The 21,463-nt window shown below is 48.3% G+C and overlaps 23 non-coding genes and 3 pseudogenes across 23 annotated transcripts; 15 read left to right on the forward strand and 11 right to left on the reverse strand.

The window, feature by feature from the left end:
• Positions 1–3,711: 3,711 nt before the first annotated feature.
• On the reverse strand, positions 3,712–3,827 carry LOC135034916 (U5 spliceosomal RNA). The gene has a single exon (XR_010230018.1). It is a non-coding gene; the product is annotated as a U5 spliceosomal RNA (small nuclear RNA).
• A 275-nt stretch (positions 3,828–4,102) lies between these two features.
• Positions 4,103–4,218, reverse strand: LOC135034913 (U5 spliceosomal RNA). Its single transcript, XR_010230015.1, has one exon. It is a non-coding gene; the product is annotated as a U5 spliceosomal RNA (small nuclear RNA).
• Positions 4,219–4,492: 274 nt separating this feature from the next.
• LOC135034905 (U5 spliceosomal RNA) lies at positions 4,493–4,608 on the reverse strand. The gene has a single exon (XR_010230008.1). It is a non-coding gene; the product is annotated as a U5 spliceosomal RNA (small nuclear RNA).
• A 286-nt stretch (positions 4,609–4,894) lies between these two features.
• Positions 4,895–5,010, reverse strand: LOC135034902 (U5 spliceosomal RNA). Its single transcript, XR_010230005.1, has one exon. It is a non-coding gene; the product is annotated as a U5 spliceosomal RNA (small nuclear RNA).
• A 270-nt stretch (positions 5,011–5,280) lies between these two features.
• Positions 5,281–5,396, reverse strand: LOC135034903 (U5 spliceosomal RNA). The gene has a single exon (XR_010230006.1). It is a non-coding gene; the product is annotated as a U5 spliceosomal RNA (small nuclear RNA).
• Positions 5,397–5,540: 144 nt separating this feature from the next.
• On the forward strand, positions 5,541–5,703 carry LOC135034863 (U1 spliceosomal RNA). Its single transcript, XR_010229979.1, has one exon. It is a non-coding gene; the product is annotated as a U1 spliceosomal RNA (small nuclear RNA).
• Positions 5,704–6,037: 334 nt separating this feature from the next.
• Positions 6,038–6,201, forward strand: LOC135034929 (U1 spliceosomal RNA). Its single transcript, XR_010230031.1, has one exon. It is a non-coding gene; the product is annotated as a U1 spliceosomal RNA (small nuclear RNA).
• Positions 6,202–6,353: 152 nt separating this feature from the next.
• On the forward strand, positions 6,354–6,516 carry LOC135034887 (U1 spliceosomal RNA). Its single transcript, XR_010229994.1, has one exon. It is a non-coding gene; the product is annotated as a U1 spliceosomal RNA (small nuclear RNA).
• Positions 6,517–7,187: 671 nt separating this feature from the next.
• LOC135034841 (U1 spliceosomal RNA) lies at positions 7,188–7,351 on the forward strand. The gene has a single exon (XR_010229962.1). It is a non-coding gene; the product is annotated as a U1 spliceosomal RNA (small nuclear RNA).
• A 152-nt stretch (positions 7,352–7,503) lies between these two features.
• LOC135034875 (U1 spliceosomal RNA) lies at positions 7,504–7,645 on the forward strand (annotated as a pseudogene).
• A 693-nt stretch (positions 7,646–8,338) lies between these two features.
• LOC135034924 (U1 spliceosomal RNA) lies at positions 8,339–8,502 on the forward strand. The gene has a single exon (XR_010230026.1). It is a non-coding gene; the product is annotated as a U1 spliceosomal RNA (small nuclear RNA).
• A 152-nt stretch (positions 8,503–8,654) lies between these two features.
• On the forward strand, positions 8,655–8,796 carry LOC135034889 (U1 spliceosomal RNA; annotated as a pseudogene).
• Positions 8,797–9,491: 695 nt separating this feature from the next.
• LOC135034938 (U1 spliceosomal RNA) lies at positions 9,492–9,655 on the forward strand. The gene has a single exon (XR_010230040.1). It is a non-coding gene; the product is annotated as a U1 spliceosomal RNA (small nuclear RNA).
• Positions 9,656–9,807: 152 nt separating this feature from the next.
• Positions 9,808–9,970, forward strand: LOC135034894 (U1 spliceosomal RNA). The gene has a single exon (XR_010229998.1). It is a non-coding gene; the product is annotated as a U1 spliceosomal RNA (small nuclear RNA).
• A 670-nt stretch (positions 9,971–10,640) lies between these two features.
• On the forward strand, positions 10,641–10,804 carry LOC135034823 (U1 spliceosomal RNA). Its single transcript, XR_010229944.1, has one exon. It is a non-coding gene; the product is annotated as a U1 spliceosomal RNA (small nuclear RNA).
• Positions 10,805–14,043: 3,239 nt separating this feature from the next.
• On the forward strand, positions 14,044–14,207 carry LOC135034851 (U1 spliceosomal RNA). Its single transcript, XR_010229972.1, has one exon. It is a non-coding gene; the product is annotated as a U1 spliceosomal RNA (small nuclear RNA).
• A 152-nt stretch (positions 14,208–14,359) lies between these two features.
• LOC135034883 (U1 spliceosomal RNA) lies at positions 14,360–14,495 on the forward strand (annotated as a pseudogene).
• A 697-nt stretch (positions 14,496–15,192) lies between these two features.
• LOC135034940 (U1 spliceosomal RNA) lies at positions 15,193–15,356 on the forward strand. Its single transcript, XR_010230042.1, has one exon. It is a non-coding gene; the product is annotated as a U1 spliceosomal RNA (small nuclear RNA).
• Positions 15,357–15,508: 152 nt separating this feature from the next.
• LOC135034846 (U1 spliceosomal RNA) lies at positions 15,509–15,671 on the forward strand. Its single transcript, XR_010229967.1, has one exon. It is a non-coding gene; the product is annotated as a U1 spliceosomal RNA (small nuclear RNA).
• Positions 15,672–16,345: 674 nt separating this feature from the next.
• LOC135034932 (U1 spliceosomal RNA) lies at positions 16,346–16,509 on the forward strand. The gene has a single exon (XR_010230034.1). It is a non-coding gene; the product is annotated as a U1 spliceosomal RNA (small nuclear RNA).
• Positions 16,510–17,289: 780 nt separating this feature from the next.
• On the reverse strand, positions 17,290–17,452 carry LOC135034868 (U1 spliceosomal RNA). Its single transcript, XR_010229984.1, has one exon. It is a non-coding gene; the product is annotated as a U1 spliceosomal RNA (small nuclear RNA).
• Positions 17,453–17,604: 152 nt separating this feature from the next.
• Positions 17,605–17,768, reverse strand: LOC135034959 (U1 spliceosomal RNA). Its single transcript, XR_010230060.1, has one exon. It is a non-coding gene; the product is annotated as a U1 spliceosomal RNA (small nuclear RNA).
• Positions 17,769–18,439: 671 nt separating this feature from the next.
• LOC135034876 (U1 spliceosomal RNA) lies at positions 18,440–18,602 on the reverse strand. Its single transcript, XR_010229989.1, has one exon. It is a non-coding gene; the product is annotated as a U1 spliceosomal RNA (small nuclear RNA).
• Positions 18,603–18,754: 152 nt separating this feature from the next.
• LOC135034824 (U1 spliceosomal RNA) lies at positions 18,755–18,918 on the reverse strand. Its single transcript, XR_010229945.1, has one exon. It is a non-coding gene; the product is annotated as a U1 spliceosomal RNA (small nuclear RNA).
• A 671-nt stretch (positions 18,919–19,589) lies between these two features.
• LOC135034839 (U1 spliceosomal RNA) lies at positions 19,590–19,752 on the reverse strand. Its single transcript, XR_010229960.1, has one exon. It is a non-coding gene; the product is annotated as a U1 spliceosomal RNA (small nuclear RNA).
• Positions 19,753–19,903: 151 nt separating this feature from the next.
• LOC135034829 (U1 spliceosomal RNA) lies at positions 19,904–20,067 on the reverse strand. Its single transcript, XR_010229950.1, has one exon. It is a non-coding gene; the product is annotated as a U1 spliceosomal RNA (small nuclear RNA).
• Positions 20,068–21,463: the final 1,396 nt, after the last annotated feature.

Genomic DNA, 21,463 nt, shown 5'->3' on the forward strand with positions numbered 1-21,463 from the left:
CTAGTATTACTGAGCAGCAATAAGTAACCACTGATACTGAGCACTGATATTGAGATTTCCACTGAGAGAACATAGCCACGTCCTCTCCGCTCTCTCTTCAATGCATGAGTAAAAATGGCAGCAAAGCGCAGCTCTTTATATGGAATCCGAATCTCGCGAGAATCCGACAGCGGGATGATGACATTTTCCCTTGTTCAGGTTTTCCGAGTCAGGCGGGAACAACCGAGCCTGCCTCGGACCAGTGTAAACCACGTGGAGTTCGTGGGGAATTCGGTTCTCGGAGAACCGAACCCGCTCCTCTCTACCTTATACCCATCAATTTTTTTATTTTCAATCTAAGCCCCTGCAGTTTTCTGTAAGCATCTGCTTCGCTATGATGATCAACAAGTCACAAGGGCAAACACTCAGGGTTTGAGGCGTAGATCTTAGGACCAGCTGCTACAAGCATGGCAGAGGTGTCACTATCACTGGTGACACCCAGAGAGGTGGCGAGGGAGATTGTAATGCAGTGCGCGCAGATAAGCAGCGCAATGGTAAAAAGGAGGCATGGTTTCATAGGTAGGGGCGTGGCCTGGTGGCCTGAATCTACATTTTGTTGCTCCGGGTGTCCCGGGGGTTGGGGGCTGCACCCGGGGACTAGTGTGTGAGCGGTGCTGGCTCCTGCACAGTGACAGGGCATGGCCACCCAGCATGACGCCTCCCTTCTTGACCATGCTGTAATTGCAGTCGCACTGCAGTTCAGCGTGATCATAAAAAATGGTATAGGCTCCTGCTGGTGCAGACTGTATGTGCGCGCAGGAAGCCGCCACCATTTTTGTGATCACAGCGGCTGAATGTGATGTCATACAGCCGCTGTGACCACGCCCCCTGTGTCTCCTCCGTTGCAGACCCCATTTTGAAGCCTTGCCCCCGCACCGCTCCATCCCTGACTTGGAAATGGAGTGTTGCTGACCCACCTCTCCCCCCCTTCCCCGCCCCGATTGACAGGCAGAGGCGATCACATTCTCTGCGGGGTGCCGCAGAAAATGCAGGCACATGCGTATGCTCTTAGCAATTTTTGCAGTTGGATCGCTTATTGTGATTGCAATCCAACCTGAATCAGGCCCTATTACCTATCACAATGCGCTGCGGGCAGTACAAAATTGGGTTATTATAGGAGAAAAACCCCCAGACCTGTGCTCCTTAACTGTACCTGGTGGCTAGTGGAGCGGCTGCCCAGTAATCAGTGTCCACCGCAGTGCACACACGGCCCACCCCCTACGGCCTCGCTCCCCTTCATCAGCGGCCTCGTGATCCGGAAGGGTGGTGTGTGTGTGACTGACCTTAGGATGAAACCGGAGCCTCCGCTGCAGTGACCCAGCAACCAGGGCACGGGAGTATACAGCGCCGCTGGGAGTGATGAAGCTGCAGTAAAGATGTCTATTAGACCTAGCCTGCTGCAGCCCTTGTAGATTCTCATAAAACAAGTTCTTCTTTTCTTGTCAAAATTAATAGCTAAGAATAGGCTGCCTGAGGCAGGCCCCTGTTAATTGGCCTGCTACTGAAGGCACCAACTACAAACTGAGCTCCCTGTTCATGGAAGCGGGGTTATAGAGGAGAATGCACTGAGCTTCTTGGGAACAGTCAAAAGCTTTGAGCCGGTTGGTGCCTCAGATCAAGATCCTACTCTACACCCCAATGTGAATCCTTGTGGAGTCCAGTGTACCCCACAGAAGAAATTAATGTGTCACACCCATTGGCAGCAACCTTAGAATAGCTGCTGACGGGCACAATTGAGAAAGGAAGGGGGGGGGACATTTGAATCCAGCACATAGATGCAATTCAAATATGTAATTTGTACCTTCCTATTTTAAAATATAATGGATGAACCTCACCCTGTGAGAACAATCTTCATGATCAAGAGATCTAATATGTAAAATAAGTATGAGTTGGGATAGGGCTGGGGAGGGTGGCAGCTCGGGCAGCCCCTCCCCCGTCAAGTTAAGGAGATTCAACTGAGGAAGCACAAGGGAACTCTCGTCTGGGGACAACAACTGCAGGGAGACCACATCTTTTCAGATGAACATGGGAGGGCGGAAGGCTGCCTAATACTGAAGCACCATCAAATATCAAACCATATCCAACAACTAGTACAAGCATTCCTGGGGGAAGGTCTGCAGCAGACGGATTTGCATACGGTGATGTCATCCAAGCAGTGGGCCAAAGTTGGCTGGAACCCTCATCTGCATATAAAAAGAGAAAAGGGGCATGCAGGGCATGGCGGCCTTTTGCAGTGCTTGGATGACCCCTAGTTCGCATTAAACACCCCCACCCTCCTTTGGTGTGGGGCTCATGTTGGCCATGCCCCATCCCCTGAAGCATTCATGCTGATTTCTTGCAGCAGCTGGGCACTGTAACAGCTCCAGAGCTGCTCTGTAAGGCAAGTAAAAGGGTGTGGGCCCTGCAGCACCACCTGTAGTTCGCATTGTGCGTTGGAAGGCACAAAGTAAGCAGACGGGAGGAGAAGTCAGGATAGTACACAAGGGCATCCTTTTCTCTTAGTCCGTAGAGGATGCTGGGGTCACATTAAGAACCATGGGGTATAGACGGGATCCGCAAGAGACATGGGCACTTTAAGACTTTCAAAGGGTGTGAACTGGCTCCTCCCTCTATGCCCCTCCTCCAGACTCCAGTTATAGGAACTGTGCCCAGGGAGACGGACATTTCGAGGAAAGGATTTATTGTTAAACTAAGGTGAGCATCTTACCAGCTCACACCTTAAGCATGCCGCAGAACGTGGCATTCAACAGAACACAAGCCAACGGCATGAACAATTGCAGCAAAAAGCTAACCAGAACCGTAACACAACATGTGTATAACCACAAGTAATAACTGCAGACACAGTATGGACTGGGACGGGTACCCAGCATCCTCTACGTACTAAGAGAAAAGGATTTACCGGTAGGTATTAAAATCCTATTTTCTCATACGACCTAGAGGATGCTGGGGTCACATTAAGAACCATGGGGTTATACCAAAGCTCTTGAACGGGTGGGAGAGTGCGTACGACTCTGCAGCACCGAATGACCCAACTTGAGGTTATCATCAGCCAAGGTATCAAACTTGTAAAACTTAGCAAAAGTGTTTACTAAATAGCTGCTCGGCAAAGTTGCAATGCCGAGACTCCCCGACCAGCTGCCCAGGATGAACCCACCTTTCTAGTAGAATGGGTCTTCACCTAATTCAGTAACGGCAATCCTGCCGTGGAATGAGCATGCTGAATCTTACCACAGATCCAGCGCATAATGGTCTGCATGGAAGCAGGACACCCAATCATGTTGGGAGCATACAGGACAAACAGAGCCTCTGTTTTCCTAATCTGAACCGTTCTGGTGACATAAATTTTCAAAGTTCTGACCACAGCCAGAGACTTTGACTCAACGAAGGTGTCAGTGGCCAAAGGAACCATGTGGAAAGATGAACCACCTTCGGCAGAAATTGTTGACGTGTCCTCAATTCTGCTCTATCTTCATGAAAGATCAAATAAAGGCTCTTGTGATACTGCATGGTTTGTACTGTTTTCCATGTGCTCCCAGATCTTTCAAGCAAGTAGCATGGTCAAGAAAGTTCTGTTTGAAAAGAAACAAACATTTACTGTCATTGTTATGCAAATAAACTTACATTAAAGCTAACAAGAAAGCACACTCGTTCTGTCTTTAAACTGATAAAAGAAACCCCAATAATATGGGGCATGCAAAAATTGAGATAAAACTCAGTTTTGCTCCTCTCCACGGAAATCTTTAATAAAAGGCGAAATATTTGTTAGTTCTGAAGAGAAACCAGAGCATGACCAAGATTCCACCTGTCGCCTGAGTGCCATGCCAGCAGTTCTCATTCAGCTCAAAGTGAGCACCCAATTTGAATGAAAGAAAGCAGATTTCTCACCAGGCTTCCCCTTGCTATAAACATGGTTTGTACTCTTTTCCATGTGCTCCCAGATCTTTCAAACAATTAGTGTGGTCAAGAAAGTTCTGTTTGAAAAGAAACAAACATTTACTGTCATTTCTATGCAAATGAGCTTACATTAAAGCACACTCGTTCTATCTTTAAACCAATAAAATAAAACCCCAATAAGATGGGGCATGCAAAAATTGAGATAAAACTCAGTTTTGCTCCTCTCCACGGAAATCTTTAGTAAAAGGCGAAAGATTTGTTCGTTCTGAAGAGAAACCACAGCATGACCAAGATTCTACCTGTCGCCTGAGTGCCATGCCAGCAGTCCTCATTCAGCTCAAAGTGAGCACCCAATTTGAAAGAAAGAAAGCAGATTTCTCACCAGGCTTCCCCTTGCTATAAACATGGTTTGTACTCTTTTCCATGTGCTCTCAGATCTTTCAAGCAATTAGTATAGTCAAGAAAGTTCTGTTTGAAAAGAAACAAACATTTACTGTCATTTCTACGCAAATGAGCTTACATTAAAGCACACTCGTTCTATCTTTAAACTGATAAAAGAAACCCCAATAAGACGGGGCATGCAAAAATTGAGATAAAACTCAGTTTTGCTCCTCTCCACGGAAATCTTTAGTAAAAGGCAAAAGATTTGTTCGTTCTGAAGAGAAACCAGAGCATGACCAAGATTCCACCTGTCGCCTGAGTGCCATGCCAGCAGTCCTCATTCAGCTCAAAGTGAGCACCCAATTTGAAAGAAAGAAAGCAGATTTCTCACCAGGCTTCCCCTTGCTATAAGCATGGTTTGTACTCTTTTCCATGTGCTCCCAGATCTTTCAAGCAATTAGTATGGTCAAGAAAGTTCTGCTTGAAAAGAAACAGACATTTATTGTCATTGTTATGCAAATAAACTTACATTAAAGCTAACAAGAAAGCACACTCGTTCTGTCTTTAATCCGATAAAAGAAACCCCAATAATATGGGGCATGCAAAAATTGAGATAAAACTCAGTTTTGCTCCTCTCCACGGAAATCTTTAGTAAAAGGCGAAAGATTTGTTCGTTCTGAAGAGAAACCAGAGCATGACCAAGATTCCACCTGTCGCCTGAGTGCCGTGCCAGCAGTCCTCATTCAGATCAAAGTGAGCGCCCAATTTGAAAGAAAGCAGATTTCTCACCTGTCTTCTCCTTGCTATAAGCATGGTTTGTACTGTATTCCATGTGCTCCCAGATCTTTCAAGCAAGTAGCATGGTCAAGAAAGTTCTGTTTGAAAAGAAACAAACATTTACTGTCATTTCTATGCAAATGAGCTTACATTAAAGCACACTCATTCTATCTTTAAACCGATAAAAGAAACCCCAAAAAGATGGGGCATGCAAAAATTGAGATAAAACTCGGTTTTGCTCCTCTCCACGGAAATCTTTAGTAAAAGGCGAAAGATTTGTTCGTTCTGAAGAGAAACCAGAGCATGACCAAGATTTTTATCTGAAAATATGTGTTCTCCCTGCAGTTGTTGTCCCCAGATGAGAGTTCCCTTGTGCTGCCTCAGTTGAATCTCCTTTACTTGACAGGGGGATGCTCGAGCAGCGACCCTCCCCAGCTCTAGCCCAACTCCTACTTACCTGCCAGGTGAGATACTATGATCATGAAGGTGCTTCTCCCAGGGCAAGGCTCACCCATTGCACTCTGGGTGTGCTGCTTCTGCGATTTCCCCAAATGTGGGAAACTTGACTGCATAATTTGTGTTTCCCCTGGTCGGCTCTCGTATAATTCAGATCTCTTTGTCTCAGGTCTCTCTCCAGCCTAGTTCATATGCAGACGAGGGTTGAAGCCAACTTTGACCCACTGCTTGGATGGCATCACCATATGCAAATCCATCTGCTGCAGGCCTTCCCCCAGGAATGCTTGCACTAGTTGTTGCATTTGGTTTGTTGTTTGGGGGTGCTTCAGTATTAGGCAGCCTTCTGCCCTCCCATGTTCATCTGAAAATATGTGTTCTCCCTGCAGTTGTTGTCCCCAGATGAGAGTTCCCTTGTGCTGCCTCAGTTGAATCTCCTTTACTTGACAGAGATGTGCCTGAGCAGCGGCCCTCCCCAGCCCTATCCCAAATCATACTTATTTTGCATAGGAGAGACCATGGTCTTGAAGATTGTTCTCCCAGGGTGAGGTTCATTCATTGCATTCTGGGTATGCTGACCCCTGTGATTTCCCCAAATGTGGGAAACTCAACTGCATTATTTGTGGTAGTGGGGGACTGTGTTTGTGCTTTCCTCTGGTCAGCTCTGGTAAAAGTCAGATTTCTTTGTTTCAGTTCTTCCTCTAGCCTTGTTCTTCTTTCGAGAGTTCCCTTGTGCTGCCTCAGTTGGATCTCCTTCACTTGACAGGGGGGTGCCCGAGCAGCGACCCTCCCCAGCTCTAGCCCAACTTCTACTTACCTGCCAGGTGAGATACTATAATCATGAAGGTGCTTCTCCCAGGGCAAGGCTCACCCATTGCACTCTGGATGTGCTGCCCCTGCGATTTCCCCAAATGTGGGAAACTTGACTGCATAATTTGTGTTTCCCCTGGTCGGCTCTCGTATAATTCAGATCTCTTTGTCTAAGGTCTCTCTCCAGCCTAGTTTGCTGTCTGTTTCCACTTCTCTTTTCTTAAGCCGCTCCATTCTATGGCCTTGCGCACTATCCTTACTTCTCCCGTCTGCTTACTTTGTGCCTTCCAATGCACAATGCAAACTACAGGTAGTGCTGCAGGGCCCACACCCTTTTACTTGCCGTACAGAGCAGCTCTGGAGCTGTTACAGTGCCCAGCTACTGCAAGAAATCAGCTTGAATGCTTCAGGGGCTGGGGCATAGCCAACATGAGCCCCACACCAAAGGAGGGTGGAGGTGTTTAATGCGAACTAGGGGTCATCCAAGCGCCGCAAAAGGCCGCCATGCCCTGCACGCCCCTTTTCTCTTTTCATATGCAGACGAGGGTTGAAGCCAACTTTGACCCACTGCTTGGATGACATCACCATATGCAAATCCATCTGCTGCAGGCCTTCCCCCAGGAATGCTTGCACTAGTTGTTGCATTTGGTTTGTTGTTTGGGGGTGCTTCAGTATTAGGCAGCCTTCTGCCCTCCCATGTTCATCTGAAAATATGTGTTCTCCCTGCAGTTGTTGTCCCCAGATGAGAGTTCCCTTATGCTGCCTCAGTTGAATCTCCTTTACTTGACAGAGATGTGCCTGAGCAGCGGCCCTCCCCAGCCCTATCCCAAATCATACTTATTTTGCATAGGAGATACCATGGTCATGAAGATTATTCTCCCAGTATGAGGTTCATTCATTGCATTCTGGGTATGCTGACCCCTGTGATTTCCCCAAATGTGTGAAACTCGACAGCATTATTTGTGGTAGTGGGGGACTGTGTTTGTGCTTTCCTCTGGTCAGCTCAGGTAAAAGTCAGATTTCTTTGTCTCAGATCTTCCTCTAGCCTTGTTCTTCTTTCGAGAATTCCCTTGTGCTGCCTCAGTTGGATCTCCTTCACTTGACAGGGGGGTACCCGAGCAGCGACCCTCCCCAGCTCTAGCCCAACTCCTACTTACCTGCCAGGTGAGATACTATGATCATGAAGGTGCTTCTCCCAGGGCAAGGCTCACCCATTGCACTCTGGGTGTGCTGCTCCTGCGATTTCCCCAAATGTGGGACACTTGACTGCATAATTTGTGTTTCCCCTGGTCGGCTCTCGTATAATTTAGATCTCTTTGTCTCAGGTCTCTCTCCAGCCTAGTTTGCTGCCTGTTTCCACTTCTCTTTTCTTGAGCCGCTCCCTTCTATGCCCTTGCGCACTATCCTGACTTCTCCCGTCTGCTTACTTTGTGCCTTCCAACGCACAATGCGAACTACAGGTAGTGCTGCAGGGCCCACACCCTTTTACTTGCCTTACAGAGCAGCTCTGGAGCTGTTACAGTGCCCAGCTGCTGCAAGAAATCAGCTTGAATACTTCAGGGGCTGGGGCATAGCCAACATGAGCCCCACACCGAAGGAGAATGGAGGTGTTTAATGCGAACTAGGGGTCATCCAAGCGCCGCAAAAGGCCGCCATTCCCTGCATAACCCTTATTCTCTTTTCATATGCAGATGAGGGTTCCAGCCAACTTTGGCCCACTGCTTGGATGACATCACCGTATGCAAATCCGTCTTCTGCAGACCTTCTCCCAGGAATGCTTTTACTAGTTGTTGCATTTGGTTTGTTGTTTGGGGGTGCTTCAGTATTAGGCAGCCTTCTGCCCTCCCATGTTCATCTGAAAATATGTGTTCTCCCTGCAGTTGTTGTCCCCAGATGAGAGTTCCCTTGTGCTGCCTCAGTTGAATCTCCTTTACTTGACAGAGATGTGCCTGAGCAGCGGCCCTCCCCAGCCCTATCCCAAATCATACTTATTTTGCATAGGAGATACCATGGTCATGAAGATTGTTCTCCCAGGGTTAGGTTCATTCATTGCATTCTGGGTATGCTGACCCCTGTGATTTCCCCAAATGTGGGAAACTCAACTGCATTATTTGTGGTAGTGGGGGACTGTGTTTGTGCTTTCCTCTGGTCAGCTCTGGTAAAAGTCAGATTTCTTTGTCTCAGATCTTCCTCTAGCCTTGTTCTTCTTTCGAGAGTTCCCTTGTGCTGCCTCAGTTGGATCTCCTTCACTTGACAGGGGGGTGCCCGAGCAGCGACCCTCCCCAGCTCTAGCCCAACTCCTACTTACCTGCCAGGTGAGATACTATGATCATGTAGGTGCTTCTCCCAGGGCAAGGCTCACCCAATGCACTCTGGGTGTGCTGCCCCTGCGATTTCCCCAAATGTGGGAAACTTGACTGCATAATTTGTGTTTCCCCTGGTCGGCTCTCATATAATTCAGATCTCTTTGTCTCAGGTCTCTCTCCAGCCTAGTTTGCTGTCTGTTTCCACTTCTTTTTTCTTAAGCCCCTCCCTTCTATACCCTTGTGGACTATCCTGACATCTCCTCCTGTCTGCTTACTTTGTGCCTTCCAATGCACAATGCAAACTACAGGTAGTGCTGCAGGGCCCACACCCTTTTACTTGCCTTACAGAGCAGCACTGGAGCTGTTACAGTGCCCAGCTGCTGCAAGAAATCAGCTTGAATGCTTCAGGGGCTGGGGCATAGCCAACATGAGCCCCACACCGACGGAGGGTGGAGGTGTTTAATGCAAACTAAGGGTCATCCAAGCACCGCAAAAGGCCGCCATGCCCTGCATACCCCTTTTCTCTTTTCATATGCAGATGAGGGTTCCAGCCAACTTTGGCCCACTGCTTGGATGACATCACCGTATGCAAATCCGTCTTCTGCAGACCTTTTCCCAGGAATGCTTGTACTAGTTGTTGCATTTGGTTTGTTGTTTGGGGGTGCTTCAGTATTAGGCAGCCTTCTGCTCTCCCATTTTCATCTGAAAATATGTGTTCTCCCTGCAGTTGTTGTCCCCAGATGAGAGTTCCCTTGTGCTGCCTCAGTTGAATCTCCTTTACTTGACAGAGATGTGCCTGAGCAGCGGCCCTCCCCAGCCCTATCCCAAATCATACTTATTTTGCATAGGAGATACCATTATCATGAAGATTGTTCTCCCAGGGTGAGGTTCATTCATTGCATTCTGGGTATGCTGACCCCTGTGATTTCCCCAAATGTGGGAAACTCGACTGCATTATTTGTTGTAGTGGGGGACTGTGTTTGTGCTTTCCTCTGGTCAGCTCTGGTAAAAGTCAGATTTCTATGTCTCAGATCTTCATCTAGCCTTGTTCTTTTTTCGAGAGTTTCCTTGTGCTGCCTCAGTTGGATCTCCTTCACTTGACAGGGGGGTGCCCGTACAGCGACCCTCCCCAGCTCTAGCCCAACTCCTACTTACCTGCCAGGTGAGATACTATGATCAGGAAGGTGCTTCTCCCAGGGCAAGGCTCACCCAATGCACTCTGGGTGTGCTGCTCCTACGATTTCCCCAAATGTGGGACACTTGATTACATAATTTGTGTTTTCTCTGGTCGGCTCTCGTATAATTCAGATCTCTTTGTCTCAGGTCTCTCTCCAGCCTAGTTTGCTGTCTGTTTCCACTTCTCTTTTCTTGAGCCGCTCCCTTCTATGCCCTTGTGCACTATCCTGACTTCCCCGTCTGCTTACTTTGTGCCTTCCAACGCACAATGCAAACTACAGGTAGTGCTGCAGGGCCCACACCCTTTTACTTGCTTTACAGAGCAGCTCTGGAGCTGTTACAGTGCCCAGCTGCTGCAAGAAATCAGCTTGAATGCTTCAGGGGCTGGGGCATAGCCAACATGAGCCCCACACCGAAGGAGGGTGGAGGTGTTTAATGCGAACTAGGGGTCATCCAAGCGCCGCAAAAGGCCGCCATGCCCTGCACACCCCTTTTTTATTTTCATATGCAGACGAGGGTTGAAGCCAACTTTGACCCACTGCTTGGATGACATCACCATATGCAAATCCGTCTGCTGCAGGCCTTCCCCCAGGAATGCTTGCACTAGTAGTTGCATTTGGTTTGTTGTTTGGGGGTGCTTCAGTATTAGGCAGCCTTCTGCCCTCCCATGTTCATCTGAAAATATGTGTTCTCCCTGCAGTTGTTGTCCCCAGATGAGAGTTCCCTTGTGCTGCCTCAGTTGAATCTCCTTTACTTGACAGAGATGTGCCTGAGCAGCGGCCCTCCCCAGCCCTATCCCAAATCATACTTATTTTGCATAGGAGATACCATGGTCATGAAGATTGTTCTCCCAGGGTGAGGTTCATTCATTGCACTCTGGGTATGCTGACCCCTGTGATTTCCCCAAATGTGGGAAACTCGACTGCATTATTTGTGGTAGTGGGGGACTGTGTTTGTGCTTTCCTCTGGTCAGCTCTGGTAAAAGTCAGATTTCTTTGTCTCAGATCTTCCTCTAGCCTTGTTCTTCTTTCGAGAGTTCCCTTGTGCTGCCTCAGTTGGATCTCCTTCACTTGACAGGGGGTGCCCGAGCAGCAATCCTCCCCAGCTCTAGCCCAACTCCTACTTACCTGCCAGGTGAGATACTATGATCTTCACTGTTAGGGCAATCAGGATGTGGAATTCCCTGCCAGGGAAGGTGGTAATGGCGGACTCTGTAATTGGATTTAAAAAAGGAATGGATACATTTCTGAATGAAAAAGCTATCCAAGGTTATAATACTTAAAATATCAACATGGTTAATCCGGGGGTAACATGAGTTATAGTAGCTAACTAGTCATAAAACATTATTCAGCAAGTATGTAGAATCATCACAACTTAAAACAGGTTGAACACGATGGGCAATTTGCCTCTATTCAACCTCAAAAACTATGTTACCATATGTTACTATATTACTATGTTACTGTAGTATACAGAACACCACAATGTAATGAGCAGTGATAGTGAGCACTGATGAGGATACTAGAACTGACACTGAGCAGCAAGATGCAGCACTGGACTATTAGTAATGTACTGTAGTATGCTGAGCACCACAATGCAGCACAAGACAATGAGCAGTGATACTGAGCACTGATGAGGATACTACTGAGAACTGACACTGAGCAGGAGAGACACACTACTAGTATTACTGAGCAGCAATAAGTAACCACTGATACTGAGCACTGATATTGAGATTTCCACTGAGAGAACATAGCCACGTCCTCTCCGCTCTCTCTTCAATGCACGAGTAAAAATGGCGGCAACGCGCAGCTCTTTATATGGAATCCGAATCTCGCGAGAATCCGACAGCGGGATGATGACATTTTCCCTTGTTTAGGTTTTCCGAGTCAGGCGGGAACAACCGAGCCTGCCTCGGACCAGTGTAAACCACGTGGAGTTCGTCGGGAATTCGGTTCTCGGAGAACCGAACCCGCTCCTCTATATATACTATATTACTATGTTACTGTAGTATACAGAACACCACAATGCAATGAGCAGTGATAGTGAGCACTGATGAGGATACTAGAACTGACACTGAGCAGCAAGATGCAGCACTGGACTATTAGTAATGTACTGTAGTATGCTGAGCACCACAATGCAGCACAAGACAATGAGCAGTGATACTGAGCACTGATGAGGATACTACTGAGAACTGACACTGAGCAGGAGAGACACACTACTAGTATTACTGAGCAGCAATAAGTAACCACTGATACTGAGCACTGATATTGAGATTTCCACTGAGAGAACATAGCCACGTCCTCTCCACTCTCTCTTCAATGCACGAGTAAAAATGGCAGCAACGCGCAGCTCTTTATATGGAATCCGAATCTCACGAGAATCTGACAGCGGGATGATGACATTTTCCCTTGTTCAGGTTTTCCGAGTCAGGCGGGAACAACCGAGCCTGCCTCGGACCAGTGTAAACCACGTGGAGTTCGTGGGGAATTCGGTTCTCGGAGAACCGAACCCGCTCCTCTCTACCTTATACCCATCAATTTTTTTTATTTTCAATCTAAGCCCCTGCAGTTTTCTGTAAGCATCTGCTTCGCTATGATGATCAACAAGTCACAAGGGCAAACACTCAGGGCTTGAGGCGTAGATCTTAGGACCAGCTGCTACAAGCATGGCAGAGGTGTCACTATCACTGGTGACACCCAGAGAGGTGGCGAGGGAGATTGTAATGCAGTGCGCGCAGATAAACAGCGCAATGGTAAAAAGGTGGCATGGTTTCATAGGTAGGGGCGTGGCCTGGTGGCCTGAATCTACATTTTGTTGCTCCGGGTGTCCCGGGGGTTGGGGGCTGCACCCGGGGACTAGTGTGTGAGCGGTGCTGGCTCCTGCACAGTGACAGGGCATGGCCACCCAGCATGACGCCTCCCTTCTTGACCATGCTGTAATTGCAGTCGCACTGCAGTTCAGCGTGATCATAAAAAATGGTGTAGGCTCCTGCTGGTGCAGACTGTAGAGAAAAGCTGATGTGACCACGCCCCCTGTGTCTCCTCCGTTGCAGACCCGATTTTGAAGCCTTGCCCCAGGACTAAGAGAAAAGAATGCCCTTGCGCACTATCCTGACTTCTCCTCCCGTCTGCTTAATTTGTGCCTTCCAGCGCACAATGCGAACAACAGGTGGTGCTGCAGGGCCCACACCCTTTTACTTGCCTTACAGAACAGCTCTGGAGCTGTTACAGTGCCCAGCTGCTGCAAGAAATCAGCTTGAATGCATCAGGGGATGGGGCATGGCCAACATGAGCCCCACACCAAAGGAGGGTGGGGGTGTTTAATGCGAACTAGGGGTCATCCAAGCACTGCAAAAGGCCGCCATGCCCTGCATGCCCCTTTTCTATTTTCATATGCAGATGAGGGTTCCAGTCAACTTTGGCCCACTGCTTGGATAACATCACCGTATGCAAATCCGTCTGCTGCAGACCTTCCCCCAGGAGTGCTTGTACTAGTTGTTGCATATGGGCCCTCATTCCGAGTCGTTCGCTCTGTAAATTTCATTGCATCGCAGTGAAATTCTGCTTAGTACGCATGCGCAATATTCGCACTGCGACTGCGCCAAGTAATTTTACAATGAAGAAAGTATTTTTACTCACGGCTTTTTCTTCGCTCCGGCGATCGTAATGTGATTGACAGGAAATGGGTGTTACTGGGCAGAAACAGGCCGTTTTATGGGCGTGTGGGAAAAAACGCTACAGTTTCCGGAAAAAACGCAGGAGTGGCCGGAGAAACGGGGGAGTGTCTGGGCGAACTCTGGGAGTGTTTGTGACGTCAAACCAGGAACGACAAGCACTGAACTGATCGCAGATGCCGAGTAAGTCTGAAGCTACTCTGAAACTGCTAAGTAGTTTGTAATCGCAATATTGCGAATACATCGGTCGCAATTTTAAGAAGCTAAGATTCACTCCCAGTAGGCGGCGGCTTAGCGTGTGTAACTCTGCTAAAATCGCCTTGCGAGCGATCAACTCGGAATGAGGGCCATGGTTTGATATTTGATGGTGCTTCAGTATTAGGCAGCCTTCCGCCCTCCCATGTTCATCTGAAAATATGTGTTCTCCCTGCAGTTGTTGTCCCCAGATGAGAGTTCCCTTGTGCTGCCTCAGTTGAATCTCCTTTACTTGACAGAGATGTGCCTGAGCAGCGGCCCTCACCAGCCCTATCCCAAATCATACTTATTTTGCATAGGAGATACCATGGTCATGAAGATTGTTCTCCCAGGGTGAGGTTCATTCATTGCATTCTGGGTATGCTGACCCCTGTGATTTTCCCAAATGTGGGAAACTCGACTGCATTATTTGTGGTAGTGGGGGACTGTGTTTGTGCTTTCCTCTGGTCAGCTCTGGTAAAAGTCAGATTTCTTTGTCTCAGATCTTCCTCTAGCCTTGTTCTTCTTTCGAGAGTTCCCTGGTGCTGCTTCAGTTGGATCTCCTTCACTTCACAGGGGGGAACCCGAGCAGCGACCCTCCCCAGCTCTAGCCCAACTCCTACTTACCTGCCAGGTGAGATACTATGATCATGAAGGTGCTTCTCCCAGGGCAAGGCTCAACCATTGCACTCTGGGTGTGCTGCTCCTGCGATTTCCCCAAATGTGGGAAACTTGACTGCATAATTTGTGTTTCCCCTCGTCGGCTCTCGTATAATTCAGATCTCTTTGTCTCAGATCTCTCTCCAGCCTAGTTTGCTGTCTGTTTCCACTTCTCTTTTCTTGAGCCGCTCCCTTCTATGCCCTTGCGCACTATCCTGACTTCTCCCGTCTGCTTACTTCGTGCCTTCCAACGCACAATGCGAACTACAGGTAGTGCTGCAGGGCCCACACCCTTTTACTTGCCTTACAGAGTAGCTCTGGAGCAGTTACAGTGCCCAGCTGCTGCAAGAAATCAGCTTGAATGCTTCAGGGGCTGGGGCATAGCCAACATGAGCCCCACACCGAAGGAGGGAGGAGGTGTGTAATGCAAACTAGGGGTCATCCAAGCGCTGCAAAAGGCCGCCATGCCCTGCACGCCCCTTTTCTCTTTTCATATGCAGACGAGGGTTGAAGCCAACTTTGACCCACTGCTTGGATGACATCACCATATGCAAATCCATCTGCTGCAGGCCTTCCCCCAGGAATGCTTGCACTAGTTGTTGCATTTGGTTTGTTGTTTGGGGGTGCTTCAGTATTAGGCAGCCTTCTGCCCTCACATGTTCATCTGAAAATATGTGTTCTCCCTGCAGTTGTTGTCCCCAGATGAGAGTTCCCTTGTCTGCCTCAGTTGAATCTCCTTTACTTGACAGAGATGTGCCTGAGCAGCGGCCCTCCCCAGCCCTATCCCAAATCATACTTATTTTGCATAGGCGATACCATGGTCATGAAGATTGTTCTCCCAGGGTGAGGTTCATTCATTGCATTCTGGGTATGCTGACCCCTGTGATTTCCCCAAATGTGGGAAACTCGACTGCATTATTTGTGGTAGTGGGGGACTGTGTTTGTGCTTTCCTCTGGCCAGCTCTGGAAAAAGTCAGATTTCTTTGTCTCAGATCTTCCTCTAGCCTTGTTCTTCTTTCGAGAGTTCCCTTGTGCTGCCTCAGTTGGATCTCTTTCACTTGACAGGGGGGTGCCCGAACAGCGACCCTCCCCAGCTCTAGCCCAACTCCTACTTACCTGCCAGGTGAGATACTATGATCATGAAGGTGCTTCTCCCAGGGCAAGGCTCACCCATTGCACTCTGGGTGTGCTGCCCCTGCGATTTCCCCAAATGTGGGAAACTTGACTGCATAATTTGTGTTTCCCTTGGTCGGCTCTCGTATAATTCAGATCTCTTTGTCTCAGGTCTCTCTCCAGCCTAGTTTGCTGTCTGTTTCCACTTCTCTTTTCTTCAGCCGCTCCCTTCTATACCCTTGTGCACTATCCTGACTTCTCCTCCCGTCTGCTTACTTTGTGCCTTCCAATGCACAATGCAAACTACAGGTAGTGCTGCAGGGCCCACACCCTTTTACTTGCCTTACAGAGCAGCTCTGGAGCTGTTACAGTGCCCAGCTGCTGCAAGAAATCAGCTTGAATGCTTCAGGGGATGGGGCATGGCCAACATGAGCCCCACACCAAAGGAGGGTGGAGGTGTTTAATGCGAACTAGGGGTCATCCAAGCACCGCAAAAGGCCGCCATGCCCTGCACGCCCCTTTTCTCTTTTCATATGCAGATGAGGGTTGAAGCCAACTTTGACCCACTGCTTGGATGACATCACCGTATGCAAATCCGTCTTCTGCAGAACTTCCCCCAGGAATGCTTGCACTAGTTGTTGCATTTGGTTTGTTGTTTGGGGGTGCTTCAGTATTAGGCAGCCTTCTGCCCTCCCATGTTCATCTGAAAATATGTGTTCTCCCTGCAGTTGTTGTCCCCAGATGAGAGTTCCCTTGTGCTGCCTCAGTTAAATCTCCTTTACTTGACAGAGATGTGCATGAGCAGCTGCCCTCCCCAGCCCTATTCCAAATCATACTTATTTTGCATAGGAGATACCATGGTCATGAAGATTTTTCTCCCAGGGTGAGGTTCATTCATTGCATTTTGGGTATGCTGACCCCTGTGATTTCCCCAAATGTGGGAAACTCAACTGCATTATTTGTGGTAGTGGGGGGCTGTGTTTGTGCTTTCCTCTGGTCAGCTCTGGTAAAAGTCAGATTTCTTTGTCTCAGATTTTCCTCTAGCCTTGTTCTGCAATGAATGAACCTCACCCTGGGAGAACAATCTTCATGACCATGGTATCGCCTATGCAAAATAAGTATGATTTGGGATAGGGCTGGGGAGGGCCGCTGCTCAGGCACATCTCTGTCAAGTATAGGAGATTCAACTGAGGCAGCACAAGGGAACTCTCATCTGGGGACAACAACTGCAGGGAGAACACATATTTTCAGATGAACATGGGAGGGCAGAAGGCTGCCTAATACTGAAGCACCCCAAACAACAAACCAAATGCAACAACTAGTACAAGCATTCCTGGGGGAAGTTCTGCAGAAGACGGATTTGCATACGGTGATGTCATCCAAGCAGTGGGCCAAAGTTGGCTGGAACCCTCATCTGCATATGAAAAGAGAAAAGGGGTATGCAGGGCATGGCGGCCTTTTGCGGCGCTTGGATGACCCTTAGTTCGCATTAAACACCCCCACCCTCCTACGGTGTGGGGCTCATGTTGACAATGCCCCAGCCCCTGAAGCATTCAAGCTGATTTCTTACAGCAGCTTGGCACTGTAACAGCTCCAGAGCTGCTCTGTAAGGCAAGTAAAAGGGTGTGTAGTTTGCATTGTGCATTGGAAGGCACAAAGTAAGCAGACAGGAGGAGAAGTCAGGATAGTACACAAGGGTATAAAAGGGAGGGGCTCAAGAAAAAAGAAGTGGAAACAGACAGCAAACTAGGCTGGAGAGAGACCTGAGACAAAGAGATCTGAATTATACGAGAGCTGACCAGGGGAAACACAAATTATGCAATCAACTTTCCCACATTTGGGGAAATCGCAGGGGCAGCACACCCAGAGTGCAATGGGTGAGCCTTGCCCTGGGAGAAGCACCTTCATGATCATAGTATCTCACCTGGCAGGTAAGTAGGAGTTGGGCTTGAGCTGGGGAGGGTCGCTGCTCGGGCACCCCCCTGTCAAGTGAAGGAGATCCAACTGAGGCAGCACAAGGGAACTCTCGAAAGAAGAACAAGGCTAGAGGAAGATCTGAAACAAAGAAATCTGACTTTTACCAGAGCTGACCAGAGGAAAACACAAACACAGTCCCCCACTACCACAAATAATGCAGTCGAGTTACCCACATTTGGGGAAATCACAGGGGTCAGCATACCCAGAATGCAATGAATGAACCTCACCCTGGGAGAATAATCTTCATGACCATGGTATCTCCTATGCAAAATAAGTATGATTTGGGATAGGGCTGGGGAGGGCCGCTGCTCAGGCACATCTCTGTCAAGTAAAGGAGATTCAACTGAGGCAGCACAAGGGAACTCTCATCTGGGGACAACAACTGCAGGGAGAACACATATTTTCAGATGAACATGGGAGGGCAGAAGGCTGCCTAATACTGAAGCACCCCCAAACAACAAACCAAATGCAACAACTAGTGCAAGCATTCCTGGGGGAAGGCCTGCCGCAGATGGATTTGCATATGGTGATGTCATCCAAGCAGTGGGTCAAAGTTGGCTTCAACCCTCGTCTGCATATGAAAAGAGAAAAGGGGCGTGCAGGGCATGGCGGCCTTTTGCGGCGCTTGGATGACCCTTAGTTTGCATTAAACACCCCCACCCTCCTTCGGTGTTGGTCTCATGTTGGCCATGCCCCAGCCCCTGAAGCATTCAAGCTGATTTCTTGCAGCAGCTTGGCACTGTAACAGCTCCAGAGCTGCTCTGTAAGGCAAGTAAAAGGGTGTGGGCCCTGCAGCACTACCTGTAGTTTGCATTGTGCATTGGAAGGCACAAAGTAAGCAGAGAGGAGAAGTCAGGATAGTGCACAAGGGTATAAAAGGGAGGGGCTCAAGAAAAAAGAAGTGGAAACAGACAGCAAACTAGGCTGGAGAGAGACCTGAGACAAAGAGATCTGAATTATACGAGAGCCGACCAGGGGAAACACAAATTCTGCAGTCAAGTTTCCCACATTTGGGGAAATCGCAGGGGCAGCACACCCAGAGTGCAATGGGTGAGCCTTGCCCTGGGAAAAGCACCTTCATGATCATAGTATCTCACCTGGCAGGTAAGTAGGAGTTGGGCTAGAGCTGGGGAGGGTCGCTGCTCGGGCACATCCCTGTCAAGTGAAGGAGATCCAACTGAGGCAGCACAAGGGAACTCTCGAAAGAAGAACAAGGCTAGAGGAAGATCTGAGACAAAGAAATCTGACTTTTTCCAGAGCTGACCAGAGGAAAACACAAACACAGTCCCCCACTACAACAAATAATGCAGTCGAGTTTCCCACATTTGGGGAAATCACAGGGGTCAGCATACCCAGAATGCAATGAATGAACCTCACCCTGGGAAAACAATCTTCATGACCATGGTATCGCCTATGCAAAATAAGTATGATTTGGGATAGGGCTGGGGAGGGCCGCTGCTCAGGCACATCTCTGTCAAGTAAAGGAGATTCAACTGAGGCAGCACAAGGGAACTCTCATCTGGGGACAACAACTGCAGGGAGAACACATATTTTCAGATGAACATGGGAGGGCAGAAGGCTGCCTAATACTGAAGCACCCCCAAACAACAAACCAAATGCAACAACTAGTGCAAGCATTCCTGGGGGAAGGCCTGCAGCAGATGGATTTGCATATGGTGATGTCATCCAAGCAGTGGGTCAAAGTTGGCTTCAACCCTCGTCTGCATGTGAAAAGAGAAAAGGGGCGTGCAGGGCATGGCGCCCTTTTGCGGCGCTTGGATGACCCCTAGTTCGCATTAAACACCTCCACCCTCCTTCGGTGTGGGGCTCATGTTGGCTATGCCTCAGCCCCTGAAGCATTCAAGCTGATTTCTTGCAGTAGCTGGGCTCTGTAACAGCTCCAGAGCTGCTCTACACGGCAAGTAAAAGGGTGTGGGCCCTGCAGCACTACCTGTAGTTTGCATTGTGCATTGGAAGGCACAAAGTAAGCAGACAGGAGAAGTAAGGATAGTGCGCAAGGGCATAGAAGGGAGCGGCTCAAGAAAAGAGAAGTGGAAACAGACAGCAAACTAGGCTGGAGAGAGACCTGAGACAAAGAGATCTGAATTATACGAGAACCGACCAGGGGAAACACAAATTATGCAGTCAAGTTTCCCACATTTGGAGAAATCGCAGGAGCAGCACACCCAGAGTGCAATGGGTGAGCCTTGCCCTGGGAGAAGCACCTTCATGATCATAGTATCTCACCTGGCAGGTAAGTAGGAGTTGGGCTAGAGCTGGGGAGGGTCGCTGCTCGGGTACCCCCTGTCAAGTGAAGGAGATCCAACTGAGGCAGCACAAGGGAACTCTCGAAAGAAGAACAAGGCTAGAGGAAGATCTGAGACAAAGAAATCTGACTTTTACCAGAGCTGACCAGAGGAAAGCACAAACACAGTCCCCCACTACCACAAATAATGCAGTCGAGTTTCCCACATTTGGGGAAATCACAGGGGTCAGCATACCCAGAATGCAATGAATGAACCTCACCCTGGGAGAACAATCTTCATGACCATGGTATCTCCTATGCAAAATAAGTATGATTTGGGATAGGGCTGGGGAGGGCCGCTGCTCAGGCACATCTCTGTCAAGTAAAGGAGAGATGGTCTGCCAGATTACATAATGCATACCAGAGCCATAACTAGACTTTTTGGTGCCCTGTGACAGAGAATTATATGCCCCCCCCTCCCCATTTTTGCAATATGGACAAAAGGTGCATGCCTTGTGGGGAAGGGGCATAACAAGATTGGTCTCAGAGAAAGCACATGAGATATGAAGATATATCTAGTATACTTGACACTCAATGGTTTGTGGTATTGCCGGGGTGCCCTCCTTAAATGCATATACAGTCACACATGGCATGTTTGTGCAAATGGCATATCAGCAGTCAGCACTAACTGGTGACATGCCATTTGTACAAGTAAGCCATGTGTGACTAATATATAAACATGCTTTATTAAATAACACCTCAAACTATCATACCCAGGATTCAAACCTATAACCTGTTGAATTCTAATCAAACACCCTACCCATTGAGCTACTTGATCCTGCATCTTTTCTAACCTCCAAAAACAGATTCAGTTGCATTTTCCAGCGTGTTTTGTTTGCGCCTTTGCAAATGTCTTACATCGACAAACTTATTTAGTACTATTTTGCAAATAGGGTTACATTGTCGCAACATTGTGTTCCCTAATTGCTTGATTTTTTAAATGCAACAATTGATAAAGACACCTGATAATTGCTCTGTGGAGTCTTATTTTGTGTTTTGTGTTTAGTCTTTAGATCTGAATTTGAATGTACTTGTGAACTAACTTAATTTCCTACTTCTAAATTCATTCCTAAATTCACTACTTACATGAATCCTGTAGTTGGGCATTTTGGGACTTCGATTGTGGGCATTGTTTTGTGTCCAGACCAGCAGCAGGTGGTGTGCATTTGCTGGAAAGGCATCGAAGACCTCCGATATGCTGCATCTCCTGATGTGTGTCTCCCTCAAGTCGCTGTCAGCAAATGCCTGCTAGACACCCCATTCCAAGCTGATTGTGACATCATGGAACATGCATCATAGAACAGGCATGCTAAAACATGGGTCTTCAACCTGCGACCCTCCAGCTGCTGTGGAACTACACATCCCAGCATGCCCTGCCTCAGTTTTAGCATACCTTAATAGCAAAACTGTGGCAGGGCATGCTGGGATGTGTAGTTTCACAGCAGCTGGAGGGCCACAGGATGAAGACCCATGTGCTAGAGCCAAGCCGCAGGTACATTGAATGCTAGCAAGCTGAATATTTAAATCCTTTTTGTTCCGCAGCATTCCAATGCGGAAGATTCCATGGAACCAGAGATCCTTCCATTGAGAAGGACATGCTGCCTGGATGACTACACTGTGCAAATTAAATCACGGAGCCAGTTGGCTTGTGGGTGGCTCTGGTGACTG

Source organism: Pseudophryne corroboree, unplaced genomic scaffold (genome assembly GCF_028390025.1).
Source record: "Pseudophryne corroboree isolate aPseCor3 unplaced genomic scaffold, aPseCor3.hap2 scaffold_586, whole genome shotgun sequence".
In the NCBI taxonomy this organism is placed as follows: Eukaryota; Metazoa; Chordata; class Amphibia; order Anura; family Myobatrachidae; genus Pseudophryne; species Pseudophryne corroboree.